The following is a 12,585-nucleotide window of genomic DNA, read 5'->3' as shown; positions in this document are numbered from 1 at the left end:
AATCTTCATTCTCTATTTCATTTCTTCTTGTTTGGCAATCTTTAGTATTAGCCGAAAAGTCACTATGTGGGTGTCTGGGAAGTGACTATTTTTTAGGTTTTTTTGGCTTTTTAACTATTTTAGTAGGCTATTTTAGTTTTTGTATTTGGGAAGATGAAATGAATTTTTATTTGAGTAGTTGTATTGAAAAATGTGTTTAAAATGATGTTCGAGGTTAAAATGACAAATTTGTCTCTAATTCCACTTTTTTCAAAATTGGTGTAAAGGGGCAAAAGTGTCATTTACTACCGGTGGGACAGCCTGCCAAGTGACAGTGGTAGGCTGTCAATGCCACTGGCTGTAGGCTGCCGGCTCATATTCTTTTTTTAATAGAAATCAATAGTTCAGCTACAGTAAAAGCTACATAGCTTTTTTGAAACTTGAGGCTAAAATAGCCTACCCCACAGCTTCCCAAACACCGCCTATAATTTGTTACATCACTCTTTTTACTTTTCTGTATATCTTTTCGTAAAAAGTCTAAAAGTTACTAAATTTTCAAGGAATGGTTTGGCAATGAGAGCATCCACTTGGGTAGGAAATTGGAGTAAGAATAAAAATCGTACATGGTGATGGAGTGGAACAAGAACAAGAGAGATGCTTATTTAATGGTTTTCAAGGTAGAAGTAGGAACCTGGGCATTGAATTTTTCGGTAACTTCTTCATTGATTATCATAATTTTAGCACAACATGAAGTAAACCTTTTTCTTTTTGGACAAGTCATGAAATAAACCAATCTATGTGATTATAAATGAGGAATTCTTGTTGAAGTTAGTACTGTGGAAAAGGCTGGGATAAAACAAGCTGGAGAGATGCTGCTAATAAATTATGGAAACAATATGGGAACCTTATATTTGGAAGAGAAAAAAAAACCATTGACATGTGGTAAGGTATCTTGCAGCTGCTTATATGGAGGAAAATGATAAAGATGGAGCTTGTACTCTATGCCTTGTGAAGAGACAGCAGTTATTTGCATGTTGGTCCATTTTAATTTTGAAAATCTGTATTGTTGGCATCCCTTTGCTACCACAAGTTCTGAACACCCAAAATTGAATGTCCACCACTTTTCCAACTAACTTCTGAGTTTCTTGCATGTTGGCCCACTTTAATTTTTAAAAGCAGCATTGTTGACATCACCTTTACCGCTGCAACTTTTGAATGCCGCCCAGCTCATTGAGTATCCACCACTTGCCTACACAGTACCAATGATTTTGTTATTGCCAGTTCTCTCCCAGATATACACCACTTATCTCTCCATTGCCTCTGATCCAATTATTTGGCTCTACGAGGTTTCCCATCAAGGTGCCTTTTAAGTTTTTGACTTTTGCTTTGTCTTAATTAGAAAACATTTGTGTTAGTGGGGATAATTGACGGTTTCTGCATTGGTACTGGATCAGCTGTCAATTGCTCTGGGTTGACAAGAGAGGATTTTCGGGTCGAATTTAGCATATTTATGTGAGGCTTACTGGCATGCCTCGTAAATTTTATGATGTTTTCCTGGTCTCAACTGGATTGAGTATTGAGCCAAAGAAGTTTTCTTTGATCAAAGTTTTGTTGGAATTGGGTAGCTTCTAGATTTTGTTGATAATATGTGGCATGGATTAGTGGCTTTGTACCTAGTGGGTGGTTGTGAACGTCATAAATATTTGGTTTGAGACCTTTTAGATGTGCATGCCGACAAATGGTACATATCTGACGTTGAAAGAGGTTTTCAAGAGCTTGGATTTAACTGGTATGACCTGAATGTTAGACCTTTCAGATGTTCATGCTGACTGGAAGAGGAGCTAATCTGAGTAAAAAAAAATTAATTAGGTCCAATAGTCCAAGATTAGTGAGCCCGAATTTATCACAAGTCCAAGATTGGTGGGCCCGGATTAATCACCATCAAACGGGCCGAATCGCTCTAAACCTCGAAAGGGTTCGGATCCACGAACTTAGAGACTTACTCGAACTCGGACTTGAAAGGGTTTGGATCCACGAACATAGAGATCCGAAGCACTTGGCTTCGAACGGATTCAAACGCAATCTAGAAGCCACTCCGTTAATGAGTCTCAGAACACTTGCGGGTTCGAAACTTTCCGAGATTTACACACCAGAACCATGGGTATAATGGAGTTTGAACAAAGGACTCGATCTCGAGGACGGTGAGTGGAGATAAATTCACTTTTTGATTAAACTAGCCTATACCCGGGTCGAGGTGGCACGACCCCAGGTGGTCCATGGAACTCGGCAATATTTAGCGGCGGGGGGGTCCTCTAGGACTACCTCGGCCCTTTGGGATGATTGGGGATCATTGGTTAGGTGTGGCTAAGAAGAAGGGTTCGCCGAGAGGTTGATCTCCTCTTCAGGGTTTTCTTCATCCTCGGAGAGGTCACCTCCTCGGACAAGGTGGTTAGAGAGAATATTTCCCATGTGCCTTGCACATGGGCTCTATCCTACATCATGAGATGCCTATAAATAGCACCCACCCATAGCTTTACAAGGGATGGATTTTGGAGAATTAACTCTTGGGAAAGAACTAATTTCCCTTCTCCATTATCAACCTTGAGAGTGGAAGTGGGAGATCCATGGGAAAGCCTTGCCATTATTCTCTCTCTAGCCATTTTACCTTCTTCTTCACCAAATCTCTTATCTCCATCATCTCCTTTACTCTTGCGTTCTTGAGTTGAGACTATTGAATAATCTAATCCTCTCATCATCTTCTAGAGAATTCGAAGTTGTTCTTCAAGGATCTTCGAAAATCTTCGAATTTTCCAACGATGTTCTTGAACCCTTTCATACATTTGGCGACTCCGCTGGGGAGGCGGATTGGTTAATGGTCTCAACGAGATCTGGAATCCACACAACTCCAACAAGGATGGCAGGAGAAGATGAAGTTCACCAACAAAGATTCTCTAATGGTGGTGATGACAGGACCATGGCTCCAGATCAACCACTTTTGCTTGAAGCTATTCAAGGACTTCAAAATACTCAGTAGGAGATTCTTACCACTCTTCAGAATCTCACTCACACCATGTTGGTGATGAGTTCTAATTTTGCACCGGCGCCAAACAGAAATCAAACTAGTGGTGGAGTTATTCCCGCCGGAGCGCAAAATCAAATCCAAGGAGAAGTAGGTCCCAGTTAGCCTATGGCTCATGGCAACACGGCCACAGTAACACATGCTCAAACCACAGTAGGCGGCAGTAGTTTGCCCACGCCCGGGCTCCATGGCTCGCCAAGCCAAGATCCAATGGTGACTAGGGGAGGTTCTGGTGTAATGAATGGCGTTCCGGCGACTGTTGATGTCCAGGCAAATATAAGGGGCATGATGGCACAAAAGGGAGCTCTGCCCGTACCTAATCTTGTTACACCACCAGTAAATGTTACTCAAGTACCAGGCGGGCCTCCTTGGGTGCCAACAACAAATTTGCAAGCACAACCCGATATAGCGGCGCCGTGCGGTGGACTTTACGGGCCTTAATTCAATGTCCCATCACCAACTGGCTTGTCTATAGGCGCTGATGGCCAGTATCATCAAATGTCCTCACCAATGATGAATTCGCAACACTAGAATGGCCAAGTCGCCCCTAGCTCAGTCTTTGGGTCCATAAGCCAAGTTTCGGGAATACCACCATCAAACTCTCTCCCTCAATAGTTTCTCACTCTCGCCGATGTACAAGCCATGTTCGATCTCTAACGGGGCAATATGACTTTACCCTCTTTGCCTGATCCGGATGTCAAGCCGCCTTACCCCATTGAGATGCTGAGCTATCCATACCCTGAGGGGTATACAGTGCCGAAGTTCATCAAGTTTGATGGCAAACAAGGAAATGCTCGAGAACATGTTGTACGATTCATCGAGACTCTAGGTATTCATGGTTCAAACCACGTCCTCCGGCTGAGAGAATTCTCTAAGTCCCTCACCGACCGAGCATATAGTTGGTATGTTAATTTGGCCCCAAACTCTGTCCGAAGTTGGGAGGAAATGGTTAACAAATTCCACTCTAAGTTCTTTCAAGTGGCGGAGAAGGTCACCACACTTACATTGGCCCCGTTTGGTGTAGCTGTTAAAATAGCTTATAGATTATAGCTTAACAGATTATAGATTACGACTTTAATCAGAAGTTGTTAATCTGTTTGGTGTAGCTGTTGGATTATAGATTTAAGTTGCAAAGTAGTGTTTGTTAAATAAGCTGTGAAATAGCTTTTTCAATTAATTTTTATTTTTTGTTTGTCTACATTTCTCATAAAAAATAATAATAATAATCTATAGTCCATTTAGGTCTTTTTCTATTTTTAAAAAAATAAAAAATAAAAAAATTTAAGAGTAGAACCAAAAATTAACATGTCCACAGCAGAAGCTGATAATCAGAAGCAAGGGTGAGCAGCTTCTCAAAATCAGCTTTTTTGTGTTAAAATAAGCTGTTAGAATCAGAAGCTGTTTGAAATAAGTTTAACCAAACAGTCTAAAATAATTTTTTTAAAGTTAAAAGCCACAAGTTAGCTCTGAAAAGCTGAAACAAACACCCCCATTGTGTAAAGAAAAGCAGCAGGAAAGTGAAGACATCCTTGACTACGTCAAAAGGTTTCAGGACAAGGCTGTGGATTGCCATGAAGCAGTGAATGAGAGTTATCTGGTCCAAATCTGTCTAGGAGGGGCATTGAGCAGGTACAAAATGTTTCTAGTTAATCACAAGCTACCCACCTTCTCGGCATTAATAGAAGCAGCCCGGAACATTAGCATTCCTCAGGCTCAGGAGTCTGAATTTAAGGCCAGTTACAAGACTAGCTTCAAATCGTCTCGTGGACCTATTGTTGCTGCTGCCTCTGCCCCAGATACCCGAAAGTCATAAGGAGGAGGTCATAGAGGCCAGAAGAGAAAGCAATATAATGGTGAAAAGGGGAATATTTCTTATTCATGTGGAATCGAGGAAGTAAAAGCTCTAGTTAAGGAATGGGTGGCCAATGGAAAGCTAAAATTGCCTTATGTCGAAGAAATGCCATCAAAAAAGGACCGTGAGAGCCCTGAATTTTGTGTCTACCATCGTACATTGAAACATCCAACAGAGAAGTGTTGGACTCTCAGGAAAATCTTCAGAGAAAAAGTCGAGGCAGACGAATTGAGGTTCAAAAAGCAAGGGACTCAAGATATCCGAGAATAACCTTATCCTCAGCACCGAGACAAAGGCAAGAATGTCGCTATGATAGCTTATGAAGGCCCGATGATTGAGGCTATCGTCAATCTCAATGATGTTGATTATTATCTGGACGACATCCTCGAGCCCGAGGGTGAGCAAGTTTACTATGGAAGTGCTCTCGATCCAGAGGGCAGAACCTTCATAACTCATGTCGACGATCCTTTTGATCCAGAAGGAGGAGACGGGTACTACGGAAGAGGAGGACACCATGTTTATGTGGCATCTTATTTTGAGGAGACCGAGGAGATAGTTAACTACGAGCCTCCAAGAGTGGAAAAAGATCCGGATCACTATGCCAAAACCTTGCAAGACTTTGTAAAGTTCAAGCAATTCTTCGACCAACTTGGACTTTCCAGGGAGGCAAGAACAGAAATCACCAAGTCTATCATCAATATAGCTGAGGCACACCATGAGGAATGCATGTCGACCGAGGGATCTATTCCGAGGAAGGCAAAAGAGCAATCTAGTGCCATTACTTTCTCCGAGACTGATCGGAAGTATCCCTTTTCTCATAATCGTCCGCTTTACGTGATTGCTTTTATTAACGGGGTTGAGTTCAAAAAAGCTTTTCTGGACAGCGGAGCCTCTATCAACATTATGACTCGCGCTACTCTAGAAAAGGTCGGAATCCCTGAAGAGCGCATTGTGAAACAACCGATAGTCATCACTGGCTTCGGTGGAGAAAGGAGAGTTACTATAGGATGTGTAACAGTTGATTTAGCCATCGGAGAGATTCGCTCGGCCACCAAGTTCCATATCATCGACTCTGAGGCAAATTATCACATCATTCTAGGGAGGACCTGGATGCATAGATATGTGGCAGTACCGTCAAGTTATCATCAGTGTGTTAAGGCTAAATAGGGAAAGAAGACGGTGACAATTCAAGCTACAGAAAGGCCTTTCAAGATCCATGAAGCTCATTATTCTGATGCCATCTACTTCGCCAAACTGGTTGTCGAAGAAATTCCCACCACTTCTAAGCCTCGGGGGGTAAAAATTCCTTGTTGGGAGGATATCAAAGATGACAAAGGAGCCAAAGGCAGGATCAAGTAAACGGGCAATGTCTCGACCAGAAAGTCTGCCTATTCCTCGGAAGGTAATGAAAGTCTGAGAAGGGGGCAAGATGGTGTACTATTTGTGAAGGTGCGGGGAGTCGGTTTCTTCGGCCACCGACTCCGAGTCAAAAGAAGAGTCTCCTGACAATGACATAGTAATAAAGCCTGAAGTGGCTCCATAATACATGCAAGATGGACCGAAGCCTCAGCCCAAACAACTTATTGAAATAGATCTGAGTGATGGACAAGATGCACCAAGGCCGATATTTATAAGTTCGAGCCTTAGCCCAGAGAAGCAGGAACAGTTGTTAAAGTTAATAAGCCGGTATTCAGATGTGTTCGCTTGGTCATATAAGGAAATGCCCGAACTAGATCCTAACCTAGTCTCCCATTATCTTGATGTGTTCCCAAACTCCAAGCCAATTAAGCAAGCTGCTCGAAAATATCATCCGGACCTCGAAGAGAAGATTAAGGAGGAGATTGAAAAACTTTAACAAGTAGGTTTTATCCGGCCAATACAGTACCCCACATGGTTGGCAAACATAGTGCCAGTAAAGAAGAAGAATGGTCAAATCAGAGTATGTGTAGACTTTCGAGATTTGAACAAATCTTGCCCGAATGATGAATTCCCTCTACCACACATCGACACCCTCGTGGATGCCACCTCGGGACACCAGATGTTCTCATTCATGGATGGATTCAGTGGCTACAATCAGATTAAGATGGCTGAAGAGGATGCATAAAAAACTGCTTTTAGAACACCTCTCGAAAACTTCTTCTATACAGTCATGTCTTTCGGACTCAAGAATGCCGGAGTAACTTACCAAAGGGCTATGACTGCAATCTTTCATGACATGATCCATCATGAGGTGGAAGATTATGTTGATGATCTAGTGGTGAAATCCAAGAAAGAAGAGGACCATCTCCGAGACCTTGAGAAGGTATTAAAGAGGTGCCAAAAATTCAAAATGAGGATGAATCCTCTCAAATGTGCTTTCGGGGTGACGGCCGGGAAGTTCCTCGGGTTTCTTGTACATAGGCATGGTATCGAAGCAGATGAAGACAAGGTCAAATCTATCAGAGCAATGCCTCTCCCGCATTCTCAAAAGGAGTTAAAGAAGTTCCTCGGGAAGGTGTCTTATATTCAGAGGTTTATCCCAGCACTTGCAGAGATCTCTACCCCTTTCAGTTCATTATTAAAAAGAGATGCCAAGTTCGAGTGGAACCAAGAGCACCAAAAGGCCTTCGAGAGAATCAACGCGGCCTTGACCTCACCTCAGACCATGATAGCCCCGCAGCCCGAGGTACCTTTAATGTTGTACCTAACCCCAACCCCCAAGTCCATAGGGGCATTATTGGTCCAAGATGTAGAAGGAGCAGAACGCCTAGTGTATTACACAACCGGAAGATTCGAGGAGCAGAAGTCCGATATACTCCGATAGAGAGACGTTGTTTAGCTTTGGAATTCACCACCCAAAAGCTCAGACATTACTTCTTAGCACATCAGATTCAGATTGTTACTAAAAGTGATCCAATCCGATACCTCCTTAGCAAGCCTGCTCTAACTGGGAAGGTGGCAAGATGGTTGCTAGCACTGAGTGAATTCGAGATCACATGTGTAGCTCCCAAGGCAATCAAAAGCCAAGCCTTAGCTGATCTCCTTGCTCAATTTCCAAGTGGTGACTATGAACCAGTAAATGAAGAATTAAGAGGAGAGGTGCATGCAGCTATGGCTTCCAAGGAAAGCTTTTGGACATTGAGCTTTGACAAAGCAGCAGCCGGAGGGAAATGAGGAACCGAGATAGTCCTTACAAGCAAAAGTTGGGAAAAGTTATATTTGTCTTATAAACTGGATTTCCATTGTTCGAATAATGAAGCCGAGTATGAGGCTCTTATTTTAAGCTTGATAGCAGTTGAGAAGCACAGTATCAAGAAGATTCGGATTTGAGGGGACTCAAAGCTAATAGTGAAGCAAGTTTCAAGACAGTTCGTCTTAAAAGAGCCTGCCTTGGCCACATATCGAACAACAGTCCAGAGGCTTCTTGACAAATTTTAGAAGGTCGAAATAGAGCATGTGCCTCGCTTCGACAACAAGTTTTCAGATGCCCTCGCAACATTAGGGGCAAGAGTTGATATTTCAGAGGAGGAGGCGACAATTATTATCAAGAAGAGAACAGAGCTTTCAATAATACCCGAAGACAAAGACCTTCCGGAGGACTGGAGAGGAGAAGTCCTCGAACAACTCAGAAGCAAAGTTAGAAAACTGACTATGGCCAAGCTTGCCCAATTCATAATTATTCAAGGTGAACTTTACTTCCGAGGAGGTACCAGATTCCTAGCCCAGTGTGTTGGCCAATAAGAAGCAAGCTTCTGACTACAACAAATCCATGAAAAGTCCTGCAGGGATGGGGATATCAGTCTGTACAGAAGGATCCAAAGACAAGGCTATTATTGGCCTGAGATGGAGAAAGCCTCGAATCAACTATAAAAAGAATGCCCCAAGTGTCAGTCATACATCCGGGAGGATCGGAGTTGCTTTGAAATTGATATCCCTGACTGGAGACAAGTCTACATTGACTATCTCAAAGAGGGAACACTACCTGAGAGCCCGAGGGACATTGCACACCTCAAGAGGAGAGCGAGGCGGTACTTTCTTGATCAGGACAAGCTTTACAGAAGAAGTATTGAGGGCACTCCCCTGAGGTGTCTCTCCAAGGAGGAGTCAGATCTAGTCCTCAGAAGAGCCCACGAGATTGAACATCAATGAGGGGCTCGGCTGTTCGAGCAACTTATACACCTTGGGTATTACTGGCCGACCATGGAGTCAGATGTGTCCCATCACGTGAAAAGGTGCCAGACTTGTCAGAAACACGGAAATTTGATCCATGCTCCAGCTGTAGACCTGCATAGTATCCGAACGCCATGGCTGTTCCATACCTGGGCTTTTGATCTGATAGGGCCCATCTCCACACCTTCTAAAGGGTACAAGTGAATTCTCGCAACTACAGAATTAAGCACAAAGTGGGTCGAAGCAATCCCTCTAAAGAAAGCTACGGGTCCCGCAGTGTCAAACTTTATCAAAGAATATATCATTTGCCGGTTTGGAGTACCAAACACCATCCTCTCGGACAATGGCACTCCCTTCATAAACAAATATGTGAAGAGCCTCCTAGAGACTTACCAAGTGAAACATCACAAATCCACACCCTACTATCCAAAAGGGAACGGGCAAGCGGAGGCCACAAACAAGACACTGATAAGGATTCTGAGCAAGATGATGGATGAATTTGGGGGGACTTGGTCCGAACAGTTGATAGTAGCCCTATGGGCGTATCGCACTTCAAAGAGAAACCCAACTCAAGCAACTCCTTACTCCCTTGTGTATGGGTCCGAGGCAGTGTTACCTATAGAGTTGGAAACACCATCTGCTCGAATGGCTCTCGCTTCGGGGATGGTACTGGAGCCTCGAACCACCAGATTGGAAGCATTAGAGGAAAAGCATGACAGAGTTGCAAAAGTCATGGAAAGGTATCATGAGTCCATCGCCCAAGCCTATAATCAGACTGTGGTGCCAAGAAAGTTCGAAGAAGGTGATCTAGTATGGAAGATTGTAGACCCAATCATGCGAGGACAACCATTTCCCAAGTTTTCTCCAAAATGGGAAGGGCCCTACAGGGTGGTTCAGGCAAGCTCAAACGGGTACTACAAGCTTGTAAGGGTTGAAGATGGCTTCCGAACTGGCCCGCTCAATGCAAAGTTTATCAAGCATTACTACCCGTAGTTAGACTCATCTATGTTGAAATTCATTTTCATTTTCCTACTTTGTCTAAAAGTTGTATTTCCCTTACGTTATGAAGAAGCTGGTTTTCTTTATGATGTATGTTTTATCCCATCACTTGCAGTGAATTTATTATACTTTTGTCAAGAAAGTTGAAGAATTAATGAGAATATTTCAGCTTTTATAAACATGTGCATATGATTGTTCTTTCCATTGTTTCATTCGAAATAAATATTTTATCAAGTAGAATAAGAAAACAATGCGAAACATCCAAACAGCAAAGATTTTGTCATTTCATTGCATTGTCCTAGATAAAATATTTTTTATCGAAAAGGGCAAGAAAGTAATAAAAAAAAACTCAATCTCTCCTAAAAACACCCTCGAAGAAGCTGCCCGTCACATCTACATCCGGAGGACAAACAACAGAGTGTGCCTCTAAAGTCTCCAAGGCCCGAGCATAGCCTGACTCAAGTTCACGAAGAGTTGTCTTTGTCTCATCTATAGAGGTCCGATAAGAGGCAAGCATAGACAAAATTTCCTCCCGATGACTGGCGTTTGAAGCTACATCCAGGCGCTTCCGAAGCCATGATAAATCCACTTGGTAACGCTCCATGTCAAAGATCCCCTGATACGCTGTCTCGACTACTTTTCCATTAAGGTCACACAGCCGTTGCTTGTCCAAGCTATATAAGATAGTGGCAAAAGACTCAAGAAGAGCAGTCTGAATGAGTGGGCATTGGCAAGCAAATGAAGCAAAGGTCTCCGGGTAACTCGAATGCACAAGCTGTAGAACTGAAGCAAACTCAGGAGCTACCCTATAATAGAGAAATTATACTTTGCCAGAAGCCGAAGGAGGAATTGGGGCTGGAAAGCTACTAGTCTCAGGAATCTCCCGAATGTCTATCGGGTTAGATGAACCACCCGGAGGGGTAACTTCCGGTAGAGGTCCCGAGCCTGAGAATGCAGAGCGATAAGCTGAAAGACCAAAAGCATCACCATCAATGTGGAAATCGCTGAGATTCAGATCCAAAACATTCGAAGGAACTGGCGATGAAGAACCTCTAGTAGTCGTCTCAAAGGCAGGTGTCTCCCCTTGAGGAGGAGAACCACGAGGAGTCACAAAAAGAGTCGGAGCAGAGTCTGAGGCAGGTGAAGGCAGGACCCTGGTGGCACCTAACACTGAAGAAAAGATAAGGAAGTCTTATTAGGGGTGAGGAACAGTAAGGCCATTTGAGTAAAGATTTCTCACAGATGGAAGTACATGACAAACTTCAGAAAGAAAGACTACCAAAAGGAGAATCACTATGCAAAGCCGGAGCAACTGAAGGGCTCCTAGCATCAACAAAGTCACTTGGCCGTACAGAGGGCACCTGATCGATCTTAATGTCTAATGAAGCCTGAACAGTAGCAGTCATCCCTGAAGAAGGAAGGAGGGCCGGAGGATAAGAATCACCATAAGTGCCAGAGCGAGTCTCAGAGATTTCTAGTACATCTACCTCCACACCATGCCTAGAGGCGCACCTCATCTCTACATTACTCCTAGAAGCATGGCCTGCGGCATCAATTTCTGTGGCATCAGTCCCTTCAGCAATCTCAACATCAGAATGGTGAGCCTCGATAACCTCATCACCAAGATAGCGCTCATCCTCAGTTACGATAGGACGGTGACGACGCATGCGTGGGATAAGGTTACAAAAATGATCGAAGGACTCAGCATCATCATCATCATCATCTATAGCCGTTATACGAGGGGTGCACATCTTCACAAGTCTTGTAGACAAAGGGAGGGTGTCGTCCAAGTCTGAATCCGGCTTCGTGGAGGCAACATGGCCAGTAGCCACGGTATTGAGAACGTCAGCAACCGTAGGGTCCTACACAACAGGGGAAAATAAAAATTGTTCATTTAAGAAAGTCTAGTCGCAAAAAGGAAAGTAACTTCAAATCAAAAAAAAATTTCAGGTACCGCATGAAGCCTTTTGGGAAGGCGCGGAAGGACTGGCATCAGAAGCCCTCTTGTGAACCATCTTCTTAAGGCGGGTCGTCCGAGGACCAGAGGCCTTATTCAAAGGGACTAGCTCTAGAGAAGCAATTGCCAAGCTAGAAGTAGACGCCCGAGCCGGAGGGTCAGTTGGAGTAGATGAAATAAAGAAACTTTCGTACATGTGATCAGATTTCTGGCTCTCAAGCAGCCGAAGAGAAGAGTCCTTCTTATAGATCGGCAGAGGCAAACATATGGTCGGTCTACTCTGGACAAATGCAATAAATGCATCGATATTCTTCCGCCAATATCGCCTGAAAGAGGGGGTGAAACCCCCTACTCAGCTCAAGCCTGGCATCGTCAAAGAGCCAGATATAGGAAACATGGTGTGCACAAATCCACGACTAAAGCGCCCGTAGCTCTCCGAAAATGATAATAAAGGAGGTGTTGGCCCCGGGGCACATTGATCAAACCTGAATTGATATGCTACATGGTCAGGTCTATAAATGGCACTATCAGCGCCTTCCTCATGCCATACCGGTAGCGAACCGGGACGGA

The sequence above is a fragment of the Camellia sinensis genome, chromosome 7 (genome assembly GCF_055761805.1).
Source record: "Camellia sinensis isolate YWXY chromosome 7, ASM5576180v1, whole genome shotgun sequence".
Lineage (NCBI taxonomy): Eukaryota > Viridiplantae > Streptophyta > Magnoliopsida > Ericales > Theaceae > Camellia > Camellia sinensis.
The sequence above is the reverse complement of the archived record's forward strand: the minus strand, read 5'-3'. Positions refer to the sequence as shown.